Source organism: Sinohyriopsis cumingii, chromosome 16 (assembly GCF_028554795.1).
Source record: "Sinohyriopsis cumingii isolate HCF-2022 chromosome 16, ASM2855479v2, whole genome shotgun sequence".
Lineage (NCBI taxonomy): Eukaryota > Metazoa > Mollusca > Bivalvia > Unionida > Unionidae > Sinohyriopsis > Sinohyriopsis cumingii.
This window is the reverse complement of record NC_142976.1, coordinates 65,846,650-65,871,490: the sequence shown is the minus strand read 5'-3', so window position 1 is coordinate 65,871,490 and position 24,841 is coordinate 65,846,650. Positions and strand designations below refer to the sequence as shown.

The window sequence follows — 24,841 nt, the reverse complement described above, 5'->3', positions numbered from 1 at the left end:
TCACGAAACAGTATGGAACGTGTAAGTTTCATATTAATTTCGACTTGATCATATTGTAATAAATTTGGAGTATGCGCTTTGGTTATAGCGCCCCGTTTTAAGGAATTCTTAGATTTGTGTGATTACTTGTCTGATAATTGGAATTTGGTGCAATATAAATATTCCTTTGCCCGAAATAATTGGCCAATGACTAGGAGCAAACTTCGCGGAGTAAAGTGTTAGTGAGTCTCCATAATGCCATGGTTCACTAGTAGTGAATTGCGACCAAAACCGAATGAATGTCCCTTTCGTAAAATAGTACATATTAAAATCTAGTGGTATACATTGGTAGCGTGACTGCAAGGACAGCACTTACGGTATTAAACCGGTAAATTACACAAGGGCATAAATAAAAAGGGACTTGGCAGAGACCGTTTATGTCGCCATGCGGGCGAATATGGTGCAGTTATATCGGCGAAATGTGCCTGGAAAGCATACATTGACTGGCCTAAGGTGGCGGAGTTAAAATAGTTCCCATTGTTAGGGAGTACTCATATATGTTCTAAGGCGTGAACGGTTGGTGGTGCGGAAACATAATGAAGCCAAAACACGCAGATGTACGGTTGATAGATAGTTGACAGTTTGGTTTATCCGTGGTCTTGCATTTAATTAGAGGAAAATTTAGGTATAGAATGGACACGTCGGGCTTTCTGATTTACAACTGAGGTTGTATGGAAGTCTTTGGAAAGTCGGGGAAACTTATGACTTCTAGCGAGAATCGCGCCAGGGTTTGACAACCGCTCGGTCAAGTAAATACCCGTGTGCGTGTAACAGTATATATTTGGCAGGTTGTGAGCTCTGTGGTCTTGCATTGATTAAAGTAAAATTTATGCATATAATGGACACGTTGGGCTTTATAATTTACAACTGAAGTTGTATGGAAGTCTTTGTAAATTTGGGGTAAACTTATGACTTCTATCGGGTATCACGCTAGTGTCTGACAACGCTCGGTCAAGTAATGACCCCTGGCTTGTAATATATTCTGCATTTCAATTTAGCGTAAATGTGTTCTTGATTATGTTACTTTGCCGTATAGAACAATTAAAAAAATTTAAATCCAGCGATGTTCGGGAGAAGAGAAATATCCCCAACTCACAACGCATACGGTTGAAATGTATTTCAAAGAAAATAAGTACCAGTAAGGTTTTTTTTTTTTTTTTTTTTTTTTTTTTTGCTGTTTTTGTGAGGGAGGGGTATTTTGAGACAATATACAAAGAAATTTCAGTCACAGCACATTAACGTAACACAGAAATATGCCAATATTCTCTCACTGAGCATGTTGCCTATGTAAGCAACTACACCATACACCAATCGTTTTCTTATAAGTTCATAATATCTGTAGAGCGCCCCCTAAATAGAAGTGACGTGTTTTCAAAAACACCGAAACTTACAACGTTTAGCTGCCACTCGACTTTTTCCAACATGAACTGGTCCCCATCTTCGCTAGCCAAGGTTCCGATATGTTAACCCAATTTACACCTTGGCGGATCGAGCAGATATATTAGTGCTTTGTCCTAGGGACATTGACTGGATTTCGTGAGTTGCCTCCCTTGGGATGTAATGCCAACTAATCAATAGCGTGTAACCGTGGTACATTGTAGATGGGCCGAAAAGGGTGGAGGCAATTTACTTCAAAAGGATTCTTTGGAAGTTTAACATCGAAGGTATGACAACGTACCAAAGAAAAGCCATTACAGGTGTATTTGAGTGATGTGTATTTGTACAAGCACAGACCGACAGTGTTAAACTGCGTATGTATGGGTCGATTTAAGTTGTGTGCTCCTCTTGTCTCGATCATCTAGGAACAGGTTCAAACTTGAACAATTTAGGTTTGGTAGGATGCGGTGGTTTTCCTCTGCATGCAATTAAATTCACACGCCCAGAGCACACAAATGCCTGCTCCATCCGCCAAGGTGTAGATAGGCTTAAGATATGGAAACCTTGGCTAGCGAAGATGACTGGTCGCCTATAGTAATTTTACGTAAAATGACACATATTGGTGGTAGCTTCATAGCGGCCGTGAACCAGGTTAGATCAACCGAGCGGATGCGAATCAACGAACTACTTGTTTTTATTTGCAGCTTCTCAGTCACTGCAGTCTCATGTGAATGAGATCTCCACTGTCCTACGTGAAGCTCTGAAAGCGACCGCTTAGGGGCCATGTTCTGGAGACCTTTGAATTAGCCAAGGGAAATGCCGCTTTCATACAATTTCAAAAAGTAAACCAAATCGTTGGGAACACATTGATGAGCTTCTGCCGTACTAATCAGTCTCCCAAACGCCAAGGTAAAAGCCTTCATCTGATTGGCTGATAAAATTAGCGATTATGCTAATAACGTATGTCACCGGAACATGACCCCTAAGCGGTTCTTCTCAGAGCTTCACGTGGGCCAGTGGAGATATAATTGTAATCAAATTGCGGTCACTGCGCAGTTGGAGTGGCCTCGACTTTTTCTGTCACGAAAGTACGCTTCAGATGTATGCCGGCGCAGTAAAATCACACATTTTGTTATGCCTAAATGTCTCCGCAAGAAAAGAAACGTATTCTATTCGGACTACCTATATAACGGCATGTGGCGCAGAATGCATCTAGACGAAGAACCATTGATGTAAGTGGAGAATAAAGAGATCTACGTTTTGGTCACCTTAACGACCGTGTTTGAATGTTTAAAATATTGTAAATGATTCTTTTGTTCGTGTGGTTTCAAATTAGGCTATATGGCAAATGAAACTCATGCTAGCAACGTAATTTTAATAAGGTTTTTATGTGTATGTTTATTTTATTTTTGACATCCTGGAATATTTCCCCACCGGCAATAAAGGAAGTTAACTGCTCCAACGTTTTGCAACGTTTTCCCGCTGTGCACGGTTATGCAAATGTACATGTACCTCTCCTTTAAATGTTACGTGAAAATGCATTTAATAAGGAAATTAACAGGTATGGTATATCGTACTTGCTTCGGCAGTACATGTACTAAAATTGGAACGATACAGAGAAGATTAGCATGGCCCCTGCGCAAGGATGACACGCAAATTCGTGAAGCGTTCCATATTTTTAATTTCATTATCAAAATTCACGAAACAGTATGGAACGTGTAAGTTTCATATTAATTTCGACTTGATCATATTGTAATAAATTTGGAGTATGCGCTTTGGTTATAGCGCCCCGTTTTAAGGAATTCTTAGATTTGTGTGATTACTTGTCTGATAATTGGAATTTGGTGCAATATAAATATTCCTTTGCCCGAAATAATTGGCCAATGACTAGGAGCAAACTTCGCGGAGTAAAGTGTTAGTGAGTCTCCATAATGCCATGGTTCACTAGTAGTGAATTGCGACCAAAACCGAATGAATGTCCCTTTCGTAAAATAGTACATATTAAAATCTAGTGGTATACATTGGTAGCGTGACTGCAAGGACAGCACTTACGGTATTAAACCGGTAAATTACACAAGGGCATAAATAAAAAGGGACTTGGCAGAGACCGTTTATGTCGCCATGCGGGCGAATATGGTGCAGTTATATCGGCGAAATGTGCCTGGAAAGCATACATTGACTGGCCTAAGGTGGCGGAGTTAAAATAGTTCCCATTGTTAGGGAGTACTCATATATGTTCTAAGGCGTGAACGGTTGGTGGTGCGGAAACATAATGAAGCCAAAACACGCAGATGTACGGTTGATAGATAGTTGACAGTTTGGTTTATCCGTGGTCTTGCATTTAATTAGAGGAAAATTTAGGTATAGAATGGACACGTCGGGCTTTCTGATTTACAACTGAGGTTGTATGGAAGTCTTTGGAAAGTCGGGGAAACTTATGACTTCTAGCGAGAATCGCGCCAGGGTTTGACAACCGCTCGGTCAAGTAAATACCCGTGTGCGTGTAACAGTATATATTTGGCAGGTTGTGAGCTCTGTGGTCTTGCATTGATTAAAGTAAAATTTATGCATATAATGGACACGTTGGGCTTTATAATTTACAACTGAAGTTGTATGGAAGTCTTTGTAAATTTGGGGTAAACTTATGACTTCTATCGGGTATCACGCTAGTGTCTGACAACGCTCGGTCAAGTAATGACCCCTGGCATGTAATATATTCTGCATTTCAATTTAGCGTAAATGTGTTCTTGATTATGTTACTTTGCCGTATAGAACAATTAAAAAAATTTAAATCCAGCGATGTTCGGGAGAAGAGAAATATCCCCAACTCACAACGCATACGGTTGAAATGTATTTCAAAGAAAATAAGTACCAGTAAGGTTTTTTTTTTTTTTTTTTTTTTTTTTTTGCTGTTTTTGTGAGGGAGGGGTATTTTGAGACAATATACAAAGAAATTTCAGTCACAGCACATTAACGTAACACAGAAATATGCCAATATTCTCTCACTGAGCATGTTGCCTATGTAAGCAACTACACCATACACCAATCGTTTTCTTATAAGTTCATAATATCTGTAGAGCGCCCCCTAAATAGAAGTGACGTGTTTTCAAAAACACCGAAACTTACAACGTTTAGCTGCCACTCGACTTTTTCCAACATGAACTGGTCCCCATCTTCGCTAGCCAAGGTTCCGATATGTTAACCCAATTTACACCTTGGCGGATCGAGCAGATATATTAGTGCTTTGTCCTAGGGACATTGACTGGATTTCGTGAGTTGCCTCCCTTGGGATGTAATGCCAACTAATCAATAGCGTGTAACCGTGGTACATTGTAGATGGGCCGAAAAGGGTGGAGGCAATTTACTTCAAAAGGATTCTTTGGAAGTTTAACATCGAAGGTATGACAACGTACCAAAGAAAAGCCATTACAGGTGTATTTGAGTGATGTGTATTTGTACAAGCACAGACCGACAGTGTTAAACTGCGTATGTATGGGTCGATTTAAGTTGTGTGCTCCTCTTGTCTCGATCATCTAGGAACAGGTTCAAACTTGAACAATTTAGGTTTGGTAGGATGCGGTGGTTTTCCTCTGCATGCAATTAAATTCACACGCCCAGAGCACACAAATGCCTGCTCCATCCGCCAAGGTGTAGATAGGCTTAAGATATGGAAACCTTGGCTAGCGAAGATGACTGGTCGCCTATAGTAATTTTACGTAAAATGACACATATTGGTGGTAGCTTCATAGCGGCCGTGAACCAGGTTAGATCAACCGAGCGGATGCGAATCAACGAACTACTTGTTTTTATTTGCAGCTTCTCAGTCACTGCAGTCTCATGTGAATGAGATCTCCACTGTCCTACGTGAAGCTCTGAAAGCGACCGCTTAGGGGCCATGTTCTGGAGACCTTTGAATTAGCCAAGGGAAATGCCGCTTTCATACAATTTCAAAAAGTAAACCAAATCGTTGGGAACACATTGATGAGCTTCTGCCGTACTAATCAGTCTCCCAAACGCCAAGGTAAAAGCCTTCATCTGATTGGCTGATAAAATTAGCGATTATGCTAATAACGTATGTCACCGGAACATGACCCCTAAGCGGTTCTTCTCAGAGCTTCACGTGGGCCAGTGGAGATATAATTGTAATCAAATTGCGGTCACTGCGCAGTTGGAGTGGCCTCGACTTTTTCTGTCACGAAAGTACGCTTCAGATGTATGCCGGCGCAGTAAAATCACACATTTTGTTATGCCTAAATGTCTCCGCAAGAAAAGAAACGTATTCTATTCGGACTACCTATATAACGGCATGTGGCGCAGAATGCATCTAGACGAAGAACCATTGATGTAAGTGGAGAATAAAGAGATCTACGTTTTGGTCACCTTAACGACCGTGTTTGAATGTTTAAAATATTGTAAATGATTCTTTTGTTCGTGTGGTTTCAAATTAGGCTATATGGCAAATGAAACTCATGCTAGCAACGTAATTTTAATAAGGTTTTTATGTGTATGTTTATTTTATTTTTGACATCCTGGAATATTTCCCCACCGGCAATAAAGGAAGTTAACTGCTCCAACGTTTTGCAACGTTTTCCCGCTGTGCACGGTTATGCAAATGTACATGTACCTCTCCTTTAAATGTTACGTGAAAATGCATTTAATAAGGAAATTAACAGGTATGGTATATCGTACTTGCTTCGGCAGTACATATACTAAAATTGGAACGATACAGAGAAGATTAGCATGGCCCCTGCGCAAGGATGACACGCAAATTCGTGAAGCGTTCCATATTTTTAATTTCATTATCAAAATTCACGAAACAGTATGGAACGTGTAAGTTTCATATTAATTTCGACTTGATCATATTGTAATAAATTTGGAGTATGCGCTTTGGTTATAGCGCCCCGTTTTAAGGAATTCTTAGATTTGTGTGATTACTTGTCTGATAAATTGGAATTTGGTGCAATATAAATATTCCTTTGCCCGAAATAATTGGCCAATGACTAGGAGCAAACTTCGCGGAGTAAAGTGTTAGTGAGTCTCCATAATGTCATGGTTCACTAGTAGTGAATTGCGACCAAAACCGAATGAATGTCCCTTTCGTAAAATAGTACATATTAAAATCTAGTGGTATACATTGGTAGCGTGACTGCAAGGACAGCACTTACGGTATTAAACCGGTAAATTACACAAGGGCATAAATAAAAAGGGACTTGGCAGAGACCGTTTATGTCGCCATGCGGGCGAATATGGTGCAGTTATATCGGCGAAATGTGCCTGGAAAGCATACATTGACTGGCCTAAGGTGGCGGAGTTAAAATAGTTCCCATTGTTAGGGAGTACTCATATATGTTCTAAGGCGTGAACGGTTGGTGGTGCGGAAACATAATGAAGCCAAAACACGCAGATGTACGGTTGATAGATAGTTGACAGTTTGGTTTATCCGTGGTCTTGCATTTAATTAGAGGAAAATTTAGGTATAGAATGGACACGTCGGGCTTTCTGATTTACAACTGAGGTTGTATGGAAGTCTTTGGAAAGTCGGGGAAACTTATGACTTCTAGCGAGAATCGCGCCAGGGTTTGACAACCGCTCGGTCAAGTAAATACCCGTGTGCGTGTAACAGTATATATTTGGCAGGTTGTGAGCTCTGTGGTCTTGCATTGATTAAAGTAAAATTTATGCATATAATGGACACGTTGGGCTTTATAATTTACAACTGAAGTTGTATGGAAGTCTTTGTAAATTTGGGGTAAACTTATGACTTCTATCGGGTATCACGCTAGTGTCTGACAACGCTCGGTCAAGTAATGACCCCTGGCTTGTAATATATTCTGCATTTCAATTTAGCGTAAATGTGTTCTTGATTATGTTACTTTGCCGTATAGAACAATTAAAAAAATTTAAATCCAGCGATGTTCGGGAGAAGAGAAATATCAAAGAAAATAAGTACCAGTAAGGTTTTTTTTTTTTTTTTTTTTTTTTTTTTTGCTGTTTTTGTGAGGGAGGGGTATTTTGAGACAATATACAAAGAAATTTCAGTCACAGCACATTAACGTAACACAGAAATATGCCAATATTCTCTCACTGAGCATGTTGCCTATGTAAGCAACTACACCATACACCAATCGTTTTCTTATAAGTTCATAATATCTGTAGAGCGCCCCCTAAATAGAAGTGACGTGTTTTCAAAAACACCGAAACTTACAACGTTTAGCTGCCACTCGACTTTTTCCAACATGAACTGGTCCCCATCTTCGCTAGCCAAGGTTCCGATATGTTAACCCAATTTACACCTTGGCGGATCGAGCAGATATATTAGTGCTTTGTCCTAGGGACATTGACTGGATTTCGTGAGTTGCCTCCCTTGGGATGTAATGCCAACTAATCAATAGCGTGTAACCGTGGTACATTGTAGATGGGCCGAAAAGGGTGGAGGCAATTTACTTCAAAAGGATTCTTTGGAAGTTTAACATCGAAGGTATGACAACGTACCAAAGAAAAGCCATTACAGGTGTATTTGAGTGATGTGTATTTGTACAAGCACAGACCGACAGTGTTAAACTGCGTATGTATGGGTCGATTTAAGTTGTGTGCTCCTCTTGTCTCGATCATCTAGGAACAGGTTCAAACTTGAACAATTTAGGTTTGGTAGGATGCGGTGGTTTTCCTCTGCATGCAATTAAATTCACACGCCCAGAGCACACAAATGCCTGCTCCATCCGCCAAGGTGTAGATAGGCTTAAGATATGGAAACCTTGGCTAGCGAAGATGACTGGTCGCCTATAGTAATTTTACGTAAAATGACACATATTGGTGGTAGCTTCATAGCGGCCGTGAACCAGGTTAGATCAACCGAGCGGATGCGAATCAACGAACTACTTGTTTTTATTTGCAGCTTCTCAGTCACTGCAGTCTCATGTGAATGAGATCTCCACTGTCCTACGTGAAGCTCTGAAAGCGACCGCTTAGGGGCCATGTTCTGGAGACCTTTGAATTAGCCAAGGGAAATGCCGCTTTCATACAATTTCAAAAAGTAAACCAAATCGTTGGGAACACATTGATGAGCTTCTGCCGTACTAATCAGTCTCCCAAACGCCAAGGTAAAAGCCTTCATCTGATTGGCTGATAAAATTAGCGATTATGCTAATAACGTATGTCACCGGAACATGACCCCTAAGCAGTTCTTCTCAGAGCTTCACGTGGGCCAGTGGAGATATAATTGTAATCAAATTGCGGTCACTGCGCAGTTGGAGTGGCCTCGACTTTTTCTGTCACGAAAGTACGCTTCAGATGTATGCCGGCGCAGTAAAATCACACATTTTGTTATGCCTAAATGTCTCCGCAAGAAAAGAAACGTATTCTATTCGGACTACCTATATAACGGCATGTGGCGCAGAATGCATCTAGACGAAGAACCATTGATGTAAGTGGAGAATAAAGAGATCTACGTTTTGGTCACCTTAACGACCGTGTTTGAATGTTTAAAATATTGTAAATGATTCTTTTGTTCGTGTGGTTTCAAATTAGGCTATATGGCAAATGAAACTCATGCTAGCAACGTAATTTTAATAAGGTTTTTATGTGTATGTTTATTTTATTTTTGACATCCTGGAATATTTCCCCACCGGCAATAAAGGAAGTTAACTGCTCCAACGTTTTGCAACGTTTTCCCGCTGTGCACGGTTATGCAAATGTACATGTACCTCTCCTTTAAATGTTACGTGAAAATGCATTTAATAAGGAAATTAACAGGTATGGTATATCGTACTTGCTTCGGCAGTACATATACTAAAATTGGAACGATACAGAGAAGATTAGCATGGCCCCTGCGCAAGGATGACACGCAAATTCGTGAAGCGTTCCATATTTTTAATTTCATTATCAAAATTCACGAAACAGTATGGAACGTGTAAGTTTCATATTAATTTCGACTTGATCATATTGTAATAAATTTGGAGTATGCGCTTTGGTTATAGCGCCCCGTTTTAAGGAATTCTTAGATTTGTGTGATTACTTGTCTGATAATTGGAATTTGGTGCAATATAAATATTCCTTTGCCCGAAATAATTGGCCAATGACTAGGAGCAAACTTCGCGGAGTAAAGTGTTAGTGAGTCTCCATAATGCCATGGTTCACTAGTAGTGAATTGCGACCAAAACCGAATGAATGTCCCTTTCGTAAAATAGTACATATTAAAATCTAGTGGTATACATTGGTAGCGTGACTGCAAGGACAGCACTTACGGTATTAAACCGGTAAATTACACAAGGGCATAAATAAAAAGGGACTTGGCAGAGACCGTTTATGTCGCCATGCGGGCGAATATGGTGCAGTTATATCGGCGAAATGTGCCTGGAAAGCATACATTGACTGGCCTAAGGTGGCGGAGTTAAAATAGTTCCCATTGTTAGGGAGTACTCATATATGTTCTAAGGCGTGAACGGTTGGTGGTGCGGAAACATAATGAAGCCAAAACACGCAGATGTACGGTTGATAGATAGTTGACAGTTTGGTTTATCCGTGGTCTTGCATTTAATTAGAGGAAAATTTAGGTATAGAATGGACACGTCGGGCTTTCTGATTTACAACTGAGGTTGTATGGAAGTCTTTGGAAAGTCGGGGAAACTTATGACTTCTAGCGAGAATCGCGCCAGGGTTTGACAACCGCTCGGTCAAGTAAATACCCGTGTGCGTGTAACAGTATATATTTGGCAGGTTGTGAGCTCTGTGGTCTTGCATTGATTAAAGTAAAATTTATGCATATAATGGACACGTTGGGCTTTATAATTTACAACTGAAGTTGTATGGAAGTCTTTGTAAATTTGGGGTAAACTTATGACTTCTATCGGGTATCACGCTAGTGTCTGACAACGCTCGGTCAAGTAATGACCCCTGGCTTGTAATATATTCTGCATTTCAATTTAGCGTAAATGTGTTCTTGATTATGTTACTTTGCCGTATAGAACAATTAAAAAAATTTAAATCCAGCGATGTTCGGGAGAAGAGAAATATCCCCAACTCACAACGCATACGGTTGAAATGTATTTCAAAGAAAATAAGTACCAGTAAGGTTTTTTTTTTTTTTTTTTTTTTTTTTTTGCTGTTTTTGTGAGGGAGGGGTATTTTGAGACAATATACAAAGAAATTTCAGTCACAGCACATTAACGTAACACAGAAATATGCCAATATTCTCTCACTGAGCATGTTGCCTATGTAAGCAACTACACCATACACCAATCGTTTTCTTATAAGTTCATAATATCTGTAGAGCGCCCCCTAAATAGAAGTGACGTGTTTTCAAAAACACCGAAACTTACAACGTTTAGCTGCCACTCGACTTTTTCCAACATGAACTGGTCCCCATCTTCGCTAGCCAAGGTTCCGATATGTTAACCCAATTTACACCTTGGCGGATCGAGCAGATATATTAGTGCTTTGTCCTAGGGACATTGACTGGATTTCGTGAGTTGCCTCCCTTGGGATGTAATGCCAACTAATCAATAGCGTGTAACCGTGGTACATTGTAGATGGGCCGAAAAGGGTGGAGGCAATTTACTTCAAAAGGATTCTTTGGAAGTTTAACATCGAAGGTATGACAACGTACCAAAGAAAAGCCATTACAGGTGTATTTGAGTGATGTGTATTTGTACAAGCACAGACCGACAGTGTTAAACTGCGTATGTATGGGTCGATTTAAGTTGTGTGCTCCTCTTGTCTCGATCATCTAGGAACAGGTTCAAACTTGAACAATTTAGGTTTGGTAGGATGCGGTGGTTTTCCTCTGCATGCAATTAAATTCACACGCCCAGAGCACACAAATGCCTGCTCCATCCGCCAAGGTGTAGATAGGCTTAAGATATGGAAACCTTGGCTAGCGAAGATGACTGGTCGCCTATAGTAATTTTACGTAAAATGACACATATTGGTGGTAGCTTCATAGCGGCCGTGAACCAGGTTAGATCAACCGAGCGGATGCGAATCAACGAACTACTTGTTTTTATTTGCAGCTTCTCAGTCACTGCAGTCTCATGTGAATGAGATCTCCACTGTCCTACGTGAAGCTCTGAAAGCGACCGCTTAGGGGCCATGTTCTGGAGACCTTTGAATTAGCCAAGGGAAATGCCGCTTTCATACAATTTCAAAAAGTAAACCAAATCGTTGGGAACACATTGATGAGCTTCTGCCGTACTAATCAGTCTCCCAAACGCCAAGGTAAAAGCCTTCATCTGATTGGCTGATAAAATTAGCGATTATGCTAATAACGTATGTCACCGGAACATGACCCCTAAGCGGTTCTTCTCAGAGCTTCACGTGGGCCAGTGGAGATATAATTGTAATCAAATTGCGGTCACTGCGCAGTTGGAGTGGCCTCGACTTTTTCTGTCACGAAAGTACGCTTCAGATGTATGCCGGCGCAGTAAAATCACACATTTTGTTATGCCTAAATGTCTCCGCAAGAAAAGAAACGTATTCTATTCGGACTACCTATATAACGGCATGTGGCGCAGAATGCATCTAGACGAAGAACCATTGATGTAAGTGGAGAATAAAGAGATCTACGTTTTGGTCACCTTAACGACCGTGTTTGAATGTTTAAAATATTGTAAATGATTCTTTTGTTCGTGTGGTTTCAAATTAGGCTATATGGCAAATGAAACTCATGCTAGCAACGTAATTTTAATAAGGTTTTTATGTGTATGTTTATTTTATTTTTGACATCCTGGAATATTTCCCCACCGGCAATAAAGGAAGTTAACTGCTCCAACGTTTTGCAACGTTTTCCCGCTGTGCACGGTTATGCAAATGTACATGTACCTCTCCTTTAAATGTTACGTGAAAATGCATTTAATAAGGAAATTAACAGGTATGGTATATCGTACTTGCTTCGGCAGTACATATACTAAAATTGGAACGATACAGAGAAGATTAGCATGGCCCCTGCGCAAGGATGACACGCAAATTCGTGAAGCGTTCCATATTTTTAATTTCATTATCAAAATTCACGAAACAGTATGGAACGTGTAAGTTTCATATTAATTTCGACTTGATCATATTGTAATAAATTTGGAGTATGCGCTTTGGTTATAGCGCCCCGTTTTAAGGAATTCTTAGATTTGTGTGATTACTTGTCTGATAAATTGGAATTTGGTGCAATATAAATATTCCTTTGCCCGAAATAATTGGCCAATGACTAGGAGCAAACTTCGCGGAGTAAAGTGTTAGTGAGTCTCCATAATGTCATGGTTCACTAGTAGTGAATTGCGACCAAAACCGAATGAATGTCCCTTTCGTAAAATAGTACATATTAAAATCTAGTGGTATACATTGGTAGCGTGACTGCAAGGACAGCACTTACGGTATTAAACCGGTAAATTACACAAGGGCATAAATAAAAAGGGACTTGGCAGAGACCGTTTATGTCGCCATGCGGGCGAATATGGTGCAGTTATATCGGCGAAATGTGCCTGGAAAGCATACATTGACTGGCCTAAGGTGGCGGAGTTAAAATAGTTCCCATTGTTAGGGAGTACTCATATATGTTCTAAGGCGTGAACGGTTGGTGGTGCGGAAACATAATGAAGCCAAAACACGCAGATGTACGGTTGATAGATAGTTGACAGTTTGGTTTATCCGTGGTCTTGCATTTAATTAGAGGAAAATTTAGGTATAGAATGGACACGTCGGGCTTTCTGATTTACAACTGAGGTTGTATGGAAGTCTTTGGAAAGTCGGGGAAACTTATGACTTCTAGCGAGAATCGCGCCAGGGTTTGACAACCGCTCGGTCAAGTAAATACCCGTGTGCGTGTAACAGTATATATTTGGCAGGTTGTGAGCTCTGTGGTCTTGCATTGATTAAAGTAAAATTTATGCATATAATGGACACGTTGGGCTTTATAATTTACAACTGAAGTTGTATGGAAGTCTTTGTAAATTTGGGGTAAACTTATGACTTCTATCGGGTATCACGCTAGTGTCTGACAACGCTCGGTCAAGTAATGACCCCTGGCTTGTAATATATTCTGCATTTCAATTTAGCGTAAATGTGTTCTTGATTATGTTACTTTGCCGTATAGAACAATTAAAAAAATTTAAATCCAGCGATGTTCGGGAGAAGAGAAATATCCCCAACTCACAACGCATACGGTTGAAATGTATTTCAAAGAAAATAAGTACCAGTAAGGTTTTTTTTTTTTTTTTTTTTTTTTTTTTGCTGTTTTTGTGAGGGAGGGGTATTTTGAGACAATATACAAAGAAATTTCAGTCACAGCACATTAACGTAACACAGAAATATGCCAATATTCTCTCACTGAGCATGTTGCCTATGTAAGCAACTACACCATACACCAATCGTTTTCTTATAAGTTCATAATATCTGTAGAGCGCCCCCTAAATAGAAGTGACGTGTTTTCAAAAACACCGAAACTTACAACGTTTAGCTGCCACTCGACTTTTTCCAACATGAACTGGTCCCCATCTTCGCTAGCCAAGGTTCCGATATGTTAACCCAATTTACACCTTGGCGGATCGAGCAGATATATTAGTGCTTTGTCCTAGGGACATTGACTGGATTTCGTGAGTTGCCTCCCTTGGGATGTAATGCCAACTAATCAATAGCGTGTAACCGTGGTACATTGTAGATGGGCCGAAAAGGGTGGAGGCAATTTACTTCAAAAGGATTCTTTGGAAGTTTAACATCGAAGGTATGACAACGTACCAAAGAAAAGCCATTACAGGTGTATTTGAGTGATGTGTATTTGTACAAGCACAGACCGACAGTGTTAAACTGCGTATGTATGGGTCGATTTAAGTTGTGTGCTCCTCTTGTCTCGATCATCTAGGAACAGGTTCAAACTTGAACAATTTAGGTTTGGTAGGATGCGGTGGTTTTCCTCTGCATGCAATTAAATTCACACGCCCAGAGCACACAAATGCCTGCTCCATCCGCCAAGGTGTAGATAGGCTTAAGATATGGAAACCTTGGCTAGCGAAGATGACTGGTCGCCTATAGTAATTTTACGTAAAATGACACATATTGGTGGTAGCTTCATAGCGGCCGTGAACCAGGTTAGATCAACCGAGCGGATGCGAATCAACGAACTACTTGTTTTTATTTGCAGCTTCTCAGTCACTGCAGTCTCATGTGAATGAGATCTCCACTGTCCTACGTGAAGCTCTGAAAGCGACCGCTTAGGGGCCATGTTCTGGAGACCTTTGAATTAGCCAAGGGAAATGCCGCTTTCATACAATTTCAAAAAGTAAACCAAATCGTTGGGAACACATTGATGAGCTTCTGCCGTACTAATCAGTCTCCCAAACGCCAAGGTAAAAGCCTTCATCTGATTGGCTGATAAAATTAGCGATTATGCTAATAACGTATGTCACCGGAACATGACCCCTAAGCAGTTCTTCTCAGAGCTTCACGTGGGCCAGTGGAGATATAATTGTAATCAAATTGCGGTCACTGCGCAGTTGGAGTGGCCTCGACTTTTTCTGTCACGAAAGTACGCTTCAGATGTATGCCGGCGCAGTAAAATCACACATTTTGTTATGCCTAAATGTCTCCGCAAGAAAAGAAACGTATTCTATTCGGACTACCTATATAACGGCATGTGGCGCAGAATGCATCTAGACGAAGAACCATTGATGTAAGTGGAGAATAAAGAGATCTACGTTTTGGTCACCTTAACGACCGTGTTTGAATGTTTAAAATATTGTAAATGATTCTTTTGTTCGTGTGGTTTCAAATTAGGCTATATGGCAAATGAAACTCATGCTAGCAACGTAATTTTAATAAGGTTTTTATGTGTATGTTTATTTTATTTTTGACATCCTGGAATATTTCCCCACCGGCAATAAAGGAAGTTAACTGCTCCAACGTTTTGCAACGTTTTCCCGCTGTGCACGGTTATGCAAATGTACATGTACCTCTCCTTTAAATGTTACGTGAAAATGCATTTAATAAGGAAATTAACAGGTATGGTATATCGTACTTGCTTCGGCAGTACATATACTAAAATTGGAACGATACAGAGAAGATTAGCATGGCCCCTGCGCAAGGATGACACGCAAATTCGTGAAGCGTTCCATATTTTTAATTTCATTATCAAAATTCACGAAACAGTATGGAACGTGTAAGTTTCATATTAATTTCGACTTGATCATATTGTAATAAATTTGGAGTATGCGCTTTGGTTATAGCGCCCCGTTTTAAGGAATTCTTAGATTTGTGTGATTACTTGTCTGATAATTGGAATTTGGTGCAATATAAATATTCCTTTGCCCGAAATAATTGGCCAATGACTAGGAGCAAACTTCGCGGAGTAAAGTGTTAGTGAGTCTCCATAATGCCATGGTTCACTAGTAGTGAATTGCGACCAAAACCGAATGAATGTCCCTTTCGTAAAATAGTACATATTAAAATCTAGTGGTATACATTGGTAGCGTGACTGCAAGGACAGCACTTACGGTATTAAACCGGTAAATTACACAAGGGCATAAATAAAAAGGGACTTGGCAGAGACCGTTTATGTCGCCATGCGGGCGAATATGGTGCAGTTATATCGGCGAAATGTGCCTGGAGAGCATACATTGACTGGCCTAAGGTGGCGGAGTTAAAATAGTTCCCATTGTTAGGGAGTACTCATATATGTTCTAAGGCGTGAACGGTTGGTGGTGCGGAAACATAATGAAGCCAAAACACGCAGATGTACGGTTGATAGATAGTTGACAGTTTGGTTTATCCGTGGTCTTGCATTTAATTAGAGGAAAATTTAGGTATAGAATGGACACGTCGGGCTTTCTGATTTACAACTGAGGTTGTATGGAAGTCTTTGGAAAGTCGGGGAAACTTATGACTTCTAGCGAGAATCGCGCCAGGGTTTGACAACCGCTCGGTCAAGTAAATACCCGTGTGCGTGTAACAGTATATATTTGGCAGGTTGTGAGCTCTGTGGTCTTGCATTGATTAAAGTAAAATTTATGCATATAATGGACACGTTGGGCTTTATAATTTACAACTGAAGTTGTATGGAAGTCTTTGTAAATTTGGGGTAAACTTATGACTTCTATCGGGTATCACGCTAGTGTCTGACAACGCTCGGTCAAGTAATGACCCCTGGCTTGTAATATATTCTGCATTTCAATTTAGCGTAAATGTGTTCTTGATTATGTTACTTTGCCGTATAGAACAATTAAAAAAATTTAAATCCAGCGATGTTCGGGAGAAGAGAAATATCCCCAACTCACAACGCATACGGTTGAAATGTATTTCAAAGAAAATAAGTACCAGTAAGGTTTTTTTTTTTTTTTTTTTTTTTTTTTTTGCTGTTTTTGTGAGGGAGGGGTATTTTGAGACAATATACAAAGAAATTTCAGTCACAGCACATTAACGTAACACAGAAATATGCCAATATTCTCTCACTGAGCATGTTGCCTATGTAAGCAACTACACCATACACCAATCGTTTTCTTATAAGTTCATAATATCTGTAGAGCGCCCCCTAAATAGAAGTGACGTGTTTTCAAAAACACCGAAACTTACAACGTTTAGCTGCCACTCGACTTTTTCCAACATGAACTGGTCCCCATCTTCGCTAGCCAAGGTTCCGATATGTTAACCCAATTTACACCTTGGCGGATCGAGCAGATATATTAGTGCTTTGTCCTAGGGACATTGACTGGATTTCGTGAGTTGCCTCCCTTGGGATGTAATGCCAACTAATCAATAGCGTGTAACCGTGGTACATTGTAGATGGGCCGAAAAGGGTGGAGGCAATTTACTTCAAAAGGATTCTTTGGAAGTTTAACATCGAAGGTATGACAACGTACCAAAGAAAAGCCATTACAGGTGTATTTGAGTGATGTGTATTTGTACAAGCACAGACCGACAGTGTTAAACTGCGTATGTATGGGTCGATTTAAGTTGTGTGCTCCTCTTGTCTCGATCATCTAGGAACAGGTTCAAACTTGAACAATTTAGGTTTGGTAGGATGCGGTGGTTTTCCTCTGCATGCAATTAAATTCACACGCCCAGAGCACACAAATGCCTGCTCCATCCGCCAAGGTGTAGATAGGCTTAAGATATGGAAACCTTGGCTAGCGAAGATGACTGGTCGCCTATAGTAATTTTACGTAAAATGACACATATTGGTGGTAGCTTCATAGCGGCCGTGAACCAGGTTAGATCAACCGAGCGGATGCGAATCAACGAACTACTTGTTTTTATTTGCAGCTTCTCAGTCACTGCAGTCTCATGTGAATGAGATCTCCACTGTCCTACGTGAAGCTCTGAAAGCGACCGCTTAGGGGCCATGTTCTGGAGACCTTTGAATTAGCCAAGGGAAATGCCGCTTTCATACAATTTCAAAAAGTAAACCAAATCGTTGGGAACACATTGATGAGCTTCTGCCGTACTAATCAGTCTCCCAAACGCCAAGGTAAAAGCCTTCATCTGATTGGCTGATAAAATTAGCGATTATGCTAATAACGTATGTCACCGGAACATGACCCCTAAGCGGTTCTTCTCAGAGCTTCACGTGGGCCAGTGGAGATATAATTGTAATCAAATTGCGGTCACTGCGCAGTTGGAGTGGCCTCGACTTTTTCTGTCACGAAAGTACGCTTCAGATGTATGCCGGCGCAGTAAAATCACACATTTTGTTATGCCTAAATGTCTCCGCAAGAAAAGAAACGTATTCTATTCGGACTACCTATATAACGGCATGTGGCGCAGAATGCATCTAGACGAAGAACCATTGATGTAAGTGGAGAATAAAGAGATCTACGTTTTGGTCACCTTAACGACCGTGTTTGAATGTTTAAAATATTGTAAATGATTCTTTTGTTCGTGTGGTTTCAAATTAGGCTATATGGCAAATGAAACTCATGCTAGCAACGTAATTTTAATAAGGTTTTTATGTGTATGTTTATTTTATTTTTGACATCCTGGAATATTTCCCCACCGGCAATAAAGGAAGTTAACTGCTCCAACGTTTTGCAACGTTTTCCCGCTGTGCACGGTTATGCAAATGTACATGTACCTCTCCTTTAAATGTTACGTGAAAATGCATTTAATAAGGAAATTAACAGGTATGGTATATCGTACTTGCTTCGGCAGTACATATACTAAAATTGGAACGATACAGAGAAGATTAGCATGGCCCCTGCGCAAGGATGACACGCAAATTCGTGAAGCGTTCCATATTTTTAATTTCATTATCAAAATTCACGAAACAGTATGGAACGTGTAAGTTTCATATTAATTTCGACTTGATCATATTGTAATAAATTTGGAGTATGCGCTTTGGTTATAGCGCCCCGTTTTAAGGAATTCTTAGATTTGTGTGATTACTTGTCTGATAATTGGAATTTGGTGCAATATAAATATTCCTTTGCCCGAAATAATTGGCCAATGACTAGGAGCAAACTTCGCGGAGTAAAGTGTTAGTGAGTCTCCATAATGCCATGGTTCACTAGTAGTGAATTGCGACCAAAACCGAATGAATGTCCCTTTCGTAAAATAGTACATATTAAAATCTAGTGGTATACATTGGTAGCGTGACTGCAAGGACAGCACTTACGGTATTAAACCGGTAAATTACACAAGGGCATAAATAAAAAGGGACTTGGCAGAGACCGTTTATGTCGCCATGCGGGCGAATATGGTGCAGTTATATCGGCGAAATGTGCCTGGAAAGCATACATTGACTGGCCTAAGGTGGCGGAGTTAAAATAGTTCCCATTGTTAGGGAGTACTCATATATGTTCTAAGGCGTGAACGGTTGGTGGTGCGGAAACATAATGAAGCCAAAACACGCAGATGTACGGTTGATAGATAGTTGACAGTTTGGTTTATCCGTGGTCTTGCATTTAATTAGAGGAAAATTTAGGTATAGAATGGACACGTCGGGCTTTCTGATTTACAACTGAGGTTGTATGGAAGTCTTTGGAAAGTCGGGGAAACTTATGACTTCTAGCGAGAATCGCGCCAGGGTTTGACAACCGCTCGGTCAAGTAAATACCCGTGTGCGTGTAACAGTATATATTTGGCAGGTTGTGAGCTCTGTGGTCTTGCATTGATTAAAGTAAAATTTATGCATATAATGGACACGTTGGGCTTTATAATTTACAACTGAAGTTGTATGGAAGTCTTTGTAAATTTGGGGTAAACTTATGACTTCTATCGGGTATCACGCTAGTGTCTGACAACGCTCGGTCAAGTAATGACCCCTGGCTTGTAATATATTCTGCATTTCAATTTAGCGTAAATGTGTTCTTGATTATGTTACTTTGCCGTATAGAACAATTAAAAAAATTTAAATCCAGCGATGTTCGGGAGAAGAGAAATATCCCCAACTCACAACGCATACGGTTGAAATGTATTTCAAAGAAAATAAGTACCAGTAAGGTTTTTTTTTTTTTTTTTTTTTTTTTTTGCTGTTTTTGTGAGGGAGGGGTATTTTGAGACAATATACAAAGAAATTTCAGTCACAGCACATTAACGTAACACAGAAATATGCCAATATTCTCTCACTGAGCATGTTGCCTATGTAAGCAACTACACCATACACCAATCGTTTTCTTATAAGTTCATAATATCTGTAGAGCGCCCCCTAAATAGAAGTGACGTGTTTTCAAAAACACCGAAACTTACAACGTTTAGCTGCCACTCGACTTTTTCCAACATGAACTGGTCCCCATCTTCGCTAGCCAAGGTTCCGATATGTTAACCCAATTTACACCTTGGCGGATCGAGCAGATATATTAGTGCTTTGTCCTAGGGACATTGACTGGATTTCGTGAGTTGCCTCCCTTGGGATGTAATGCCAACTAATCAATAGCGTGTAACCGTGGTACATTGTAGATGGGCCGAAAAGGGTGGAGGCAATTTACTTCAAAAGGATTCTTTGGAAGTTTAACATCGAAGGTATGACAACGTACCAAAGAAAAGCCATTACAGGTGTATTTGAGTGATGTGTATTTGTACAAGCACAGACCGACAGTGTTAAACTGCGTATGTATGGGTCGATTTAAGTTGTGTGCTCCTCTTGTCTCGATCATCTAGGAACAGGTTCAAACTTGAACAATTTAGGTTTGGTAGGATGCGGTGGTTTTCCTCTGCATGCAATTAAATTCACACGCCCAGAGCACACAAATGCCTGCCCCATCCGCCAAGGTGTAGATAGGCTTAAGATATGGAAACCTTGGCTAGCGAAGATGACTGGTCGCCTATAGTAATTTTACGTAAAATGACACATATTGGTGGTAGCTTCATAGCGGCCGTGAACCAGGTTAGATCAACCGAGCGGATGCGAATCAACGAACTACTTGTTTTTATTTGCAGCTTCTCAGTCACTGCAGTCTCATGTGAATGAGATCTCCACTGTCCTACGTGAAGCTCTGAAAGCGACCGCTTAGGGGCCATGTTCTGGAGACCTTTGAATTAGCCAAGGGAAATGCCGCTTTCATACAATTTCAAAAAGTAAACCAAATCGTTGGGAACACATTGATGAGCTTCTGCCGTACTAATCAGTCTCCCAAACGCCAAGGTAAAAGCCTTCATCTGATTGGCTGATAAAATTAGCGATTATGCTAATAACGTATGTCACCGGAACATGACCCCTAAGCGGTTCTTCTCAGAGCTTCACGTGGGCCAGTGGAGATATAATTGTAATCAAATTGCGGTCACTGCGCAGTTGGAGTGGCCTCGACTTTTTCTGTCACGAAAGTACGCTTCAGATGTATGCCGGCGCAGTAAAATCACACATTTTGTTATGCCTAAATGTCTCCGCAAGAAAAGAAACGTATTCTATTCGGACTACCTATATAACGGCATGTGGCGCAGAATGCATCTAGACGAAGAACCATTGATGTAAGTGGAGAATAAAGAGATCTACGTTTTGGTCACCTTAACGACCGTGTTTGAATGTTTAAAATATTGTAAATGATTCTTTTGTTCGTGTGGTTTCAAATTAGGCTATATGGCAAATGAAACTCATGCTAGCAACGTAATTTTAATAAGGTTTTTATGTGTATGTTTATTTTATTTTTGACATCCTGGAATATTTCCCCACCGGCAATAAAGGAAGTTAACTGCTCCAACGTTTTGCAACGTTTTCCCGCTGTGCACGGTTATGCAAATGTACATGTACCTCTCCTTTAAATGTTACGTGAAAATGCATTTAATAAGGAAATTAACAGGTATGGTATATCGTACTTGCTTCGGCAGTACATATACTAAAATTGGAACGATACAGAGAAGATTAGCATGGCCCCTGCGCAAGGATGACACGCAAATTCGTGAAGCGTTCCATATTTTTAATTTCATTATCAAAATTCACGAAACAGTATGGAACGTGTAAGTTTCATATTAATTTCGACTTGATCATATTGTAATAAATTTGGAGTATGCGCTTTGGTTATAGCGCCCCGTTTTAAGGAATTCTTAGATTTGTGTGATTACTTGTCTGATAAATTGGAATTTGGTGCAATATAAATATTCCTTTGCCCGAAATAATTGGCCAATGACTAGGAGCAAACTTCGCGGAGTAAAGTGTTAGTGAGTCTCCATAATGCCATGGTTCACTAGTAGTGAATTGCGACCAAAACCGAATGAATGTCCCTTTCGTAAAATAGTACATATTAAAATCTAGTGGTATACATTGGTAGCGTGACTGCAAGGACAGCACTTACGGTATTAAACCGGTAAATTACACAAGGGCATAAATAAAAAGGGACTTGGCAGAGACCGTTTATGTCGCCATGCGGGCGAATATGGTGCAGTTATATCGGCGAAATGTGCCTGGAAAGCATACATTGACTGGCCTAAGGTGGCGGAGTTAAAATAGTTCCCATTGTTAGGGAGTACTCATATATGTTCTAAGGCGTGAACGGTTGGTGGTGCGGAAACATAATGAAGCCAAAACACGCAGATGTACGGTTGATAGATAGTTGACAGTTTGGTTTATCCGTGGTCTTGCATTTAATTAGAGGAAAATTTAGGTATAGAATGGACACGTCGGGCTTTCTGATTTACAACTGAGGTTGTATGGAAGTCTTTGGAAAGTCGGGGAAACTTATGACTTCTAGCGAGAATCGCGCCAGGGTTTGACAACCGCTCGGTCAAGTAAATACCCGTGTGCGTGTAACAGTATATATTTGGCAGGTTGTGAGCTCTGTGGTCTTGCATTGATTAAAGTAAAATTTATGCATATAATGGACACGTTGGGCTTTATAATTTACAACTGAAGTTGTATGGAAGTCTTTGTAAATTTGGGGTAAACTTATGACTTCTATCGGGTATCACGCTAGTGTCTGACAACGCTCGGTCAAGTAATGACCCCTGGCTTGTAATATATTCTGCATTTCAATTTAGCGTAAATGTGTTCTTGATTATGTTACTTTGCCGTATAGAACAATTAAAAAAATTTAAATCCAGCGATGTTCGGGAGAAGAGAAATATCCCCAACTCACAACGCATACGGTTGAAATGTATTTCAAAGAAAATAAGTACCAGTAAGGTTTTTTTTTTTTTTTTTTTTGCTGTTTTTGTGAGGGAGGGGTATTTTGAGACAATATACAAAGAAATTTCAGTCACAGCACATTAACGTAACACAGAAATATGCCAATATTCTCTCACTGAGCATGTTGCCTATGTAAGCAACTACACCATACACCAATCGTTTTCTTATAAGTTCATAATATCTGTAGAGCGCCCCCTAAATAGAAGTGACGTGTTTTCAAAAACACCGAAACTTACAACGTTTAGCTGCCACTCGACTTTTTCCAACATGAACTGGTCCCCATCTTCGCTAGCCAAGGTTCCGATATGTTAACCCAATTTACACCTTGGCGGATCGAGCAGATATATTAGTGCTTTGTCCTAGGGACATTGACTGGATTTCGTGAGTTGCCTCCCTTGGGATGTAATGCCAACTAATCAATAGCGTGTAACCGTGGTACATTGTAGATGGGCCGAAAAGGGTGGAGGCAATTTACTTCAAAAGGATTCTTTGGAAGTTTAACATCGAAGGTATGACAACGTACCAAAGAAAAGCCATTACAGGTGTATTTGAGTGATGTGTATTTGTACAAGCACAGACCGACAGTGTTAAACTGCGTATGTATGGGTCGATTTAAGTTGTGTGCTCCTCTTGTCTCGATCATCTAGGAACAGGTTCAAACTTGAACAATTTAGGTTTGGTAGGATGCGGTGGTTTTCCTCTGCATGCAATTAAATTCACACGCCCAGAGCACACAAATGCCTGCTCCATCCGCCAAGGTGTAGATAGGCTTAAGATATGGAAACCTTGGCTAGCGAAGATGACTGGTCGCCTATAGTAATTTTACGTAAAATGACACATATTGGTGGTAGCTTCATAGCGGCCGTGAACCAGGTTAGATCAACCGAGCGGATGCGAATCAACGAACTACTTGTTTTTATTTGCAGCTTCTCAGTCACTGCAGTCTCATGTGAATGAGATCTCCACTGTCCTACGTGAAGCTCTGAAAGCGACCGCTTAGGGGCCATGTTCTGGAGACCTTTGAATTAGCCAAGGGAAATGCCGCTTTCATACAATTTCAAAAAGTAAACCAAATCGTTGGGAACACATTGATGAGCTTCTGCCGTACTAATCAGTCTCCCAAACGCCAAGGTAAAAGCCTTCATCTGATTGGCTGATAAAATTAGCGATTATGCTAATAACGTATGTCACCGGAACATGACCCCTAAGCAGTTCTTCTCAGAGCTTCACGTGGGCCAGTGGAGATATAATTGTAATCAAATTGCGGTCACTGCGCAGTTGGAGTGGCCTCGACTTTTTCTGTCACGAAAGTACGCTTCAGATGTATGCCGGCGCAGTAAAATCACACATTTTGTTATGCCTAAATGTCTCCGCAAGAAAAGAAACGTATTCTATTCGGACTACCTATATAACGGCATGTGGCGCAGAATGCATCTAGACGAAGAACCATTGATGTAAGTGGAGAATAAAGAGATCTACGTTTTGGTCACCTTAACGACCGTGTTTGAATGTTTAAAATATTGTAAATGATTCTTTTGTTCGTGTGGTTTCAAATTAGGCTATATGGCAAATGAAACTCATGCTAGCAACGTAATTTTAATAAGGTTTTTATGTGTATGTTTATTTTATTTTTGACATCCTGGAATATTTCCCCACCGGCAATAAAGGAAGTTAACTGCTCCAACGTTTTGCAACGTTTTCCCGCTGTGCACGGTTATGCAAATGTACATGTACCTCTCCTTTAAATGTTACGTGAAAATGCATTTAATAAGGAAATTAACAGGTATGGTATATCGTACTTGCTTCGGCAGTACATATACTAAAATTGGAACGATACAGAGAAGATTAGCATGGCCCCTGCGCAAGGATGACACGCAAATTCGTGAAGCGTTCCATATTTTT

The 24,841-nt window shown here is 40.3% G+C and overlaps 8 non-coding genes across 8 annotated transcripts; all 8 read left to right on the top strand.

Moving 5' to 3' along the window:
- The first annotated feature begins 2,989 nt into the window (after positions 1–2,989).
- LOC149780642 (U6 spliceosomal RNA) lies at positions 2,990–3,096 on the top strand. Its single transcript, XR_016415241.1, has one exon. It is a non-coding gene; the product is annotated as a U6 spliceosomal RNA (small nuclear RNA).
- Positions 3,097–6,101: 3,005 nt separating this feature from the next.
- Positions 6,102–6,208, top strand: LOC149780641 (U6 spliceosomal RNA). Its single transcript, XR_016415278.1, has one exon. It is a non-coding gene; the product is annotated as a U6 spliceosomal RNA (small nuclear RNA).
- A 2,972-nt stretch (positions 6,209–9,180) lies between these two features.
- LOC149780640 (U6 spliceosomal RNA) lies at positions 9,181–9,287 on the top strand. The gene has a single exon (XR_016415277.1). It is a non-coding gene; the product is annotated as a U6 spliceosomal RNA (small nuclear RNA).
- A 3,005-nt stretch (positions 9,288–12,292) lies between these two features.
- Positions 12,293–12,399, top strand: LOC149780639 (U6 spliceosomal RNA). The gene has a single exon (XR_016415276.1). It is a non-coding gene; the product is annotated as a U6 spliceosomal RNA (small nuclear RNA).
- Positions 12,400–15,405: 3,006 nt separating this feature from the next.
- LOC149780638 (U6 spliceosomal RNA) lies at positions 15,406–15,512 on the top strand. Its single transcript, XR_016415275.1, has one exon. It is a non-coding gene; the product is annotated as a U6 spliceosomal RNA (small nuclear RNA).
- A 3,006-nt stretch (positions 15,513–18,518) lies between these two features.
- LOC149780637 (U6 spliceosomal RNA) lies at positions 18,519–18,625 on the top strand. The gene has a single exon (XR_016415274.1). It is a non-coding gene; the product is annotated as a U6 spliceosomal RNA (small nuclear RNA).
- A 3,004-nt stretch (positions 18,626–21,629) lies between these two features.
- On the top strand, positions 21,630–21,736 carry LOC149780636 (U6 spliceosomal RNA). Its single transcript, XR_016415273.1, has one exon. It is a non-coding gene; the product is annotated as a U6 spliceosomal RNA (small nuclear RNA).
- A 2,998-nt stretch (positions 21,737–24,734) lies between these two features.
- On the top strand, positions 24,735–24,841 carry LOC149780635 (U6 spliceosomal RNA). The gene has a single exon (XR_016415272.1). It is a non-coding gene; the product is annotated as a U6 spliceosomal RNA (small nuclear RNA).